A 1587-nucleotide genomic window follows, 5' to 3' on the forward strand; every position below is an offset into this window, starting at 1 on the left:
GCTGCCTAACGCGGCCTCTCCCGGGATGCGGGACCTTCACGGGATGACCCCCGCCGTGTCCTCCCTCATGGGACCGATGACACAGGGGAGGTTCCCCGAGGCTTTTGTGTCCTGTCCCCGGTTTCGTCTCTCAGCTCGGACACCGGCGGAGGAGCTCTCGTTTCCCCCCCAGGCACCAGGGAGGTTTCGGTAGCGCGGGTCCAGCCCCCTCCCCGCCCCGAGGGTGAGGGACGCGCTCGGGACTACTTTGCGTGAAACAGCCTGGAAGTTTGCTTCTCTCCTCGACGCCTTTCCCCGCCCCGGGGCCATCCCCCGCTTGCCCGGGGACGCTCCGCGGGGCTTGGCCGCGGGGGAGCGGCGGGGCCGCCCTCTCCCGGGAGCGGCCGCCGCAGCCTCGGTGAGAAGGTTCCACCTCGAGGGCGCTGCCCGCAACTGCACCCGGGACCCGCGCCCGGCACTAGGGGGGGGCTCCCAACTCCGGGTGTGAGCGGGTTCCTCGGGCTCCTGACACGGACCGGGCCTCTCCCACCTGCCCATTTCAGATCACTCGAACTGCTGTCCTTAGCAGCAACTGCTCTTTTGCTTTGCTTTGCCCAGAGCTGTCTGCCTGACCTCAAACTTCAGTGCTGGGAAGAAGGAAGAATTCCAAATGTGCGCTGGGATATCCAGCCAGGGCTTCCATGATTGTCTTTGTCATACGGTACTGCTTGGATAGGTCCTTGCAAGCCACAGGGCTTAGACAATACCTGATGTGTCTTTCAAGCCTGTAGCTTCTCTTTCGGAGATGACCTTTTACTATTAGAAAATGACACTGGGAAATTGGCCAGGTGGTAGACAGACTATATGAAGTCCTGTTTGCATTTGTGTTTTTTTTCTCAAAACCTTCCATGAAAGAATCATAATAGAATCATAGAATCATAGAATTGTCCGGGCCAGAAGGGACCTCCAAAGGTCATCTAGTCCAACCTCCCCGCAGTCAGCAGGGACACCCCCAACTAGACCAGGTTGCCCAGGGCCTCATCAAGCCTCACCTTGAATATCTCCAGGGAAGGGGCCTCAACCACCTTCCTGGGCAAGCTGGTCCAGTTCTCCACCACCCTCACAGTAAAGAACTTTCTCCTAATCTCCAATCTAAATCTGTTCCCCTCCTGCTTAAAACCATTGCCCCTCGTCCTATCACTGCAGGCCTTTGTAAACAGGCTCTCCCCAGCCTTCCTGTTGGCCCCCTACCAAGGAGCTCTGATTTCAGTGATCTTATTATAGAAATCTGGAATATAGTCCCACCGGTTAAATCCTGATGTTCAACCATGACCAAAATTCCATTTTAAAGCCAAGATCCTCCTTAACCCCTATCAGGAAAGTAAGCCACGCATGAGTTATCAGTAGTGTTACATAGACCCATTTCCAACCTCATTTACACTCTGTAGCTCCCGCAGCTCAACAGACAGTTCAGCAAAGCAAAACCAAGTGACGTTCTGAGGGCACAGCTGATGCTTGAATTTTTGTGTAAATCTTGCAGCTGGAGGTGCAGGCTGAGGTCAAAAGATTGGGATAAGAAAACCTCCAATGCGTTCCCTGCTTGGCCAC

This window comes from Calidris pugnax, unplaced genomic scaffold (assembly GCF_001431845.1).
Source record: "Calidris pugnax isolate Ruff unplaced genomic scaffold, ASM143184v1 scaffold44, whole genome shotgun sequence".
NCBI classification, from domain to species: Eukaryota; Metazoa; Chordata; class Aves; order Charadriiformes; family Scolopacidae; genus Calidris; species Calidris pugnax.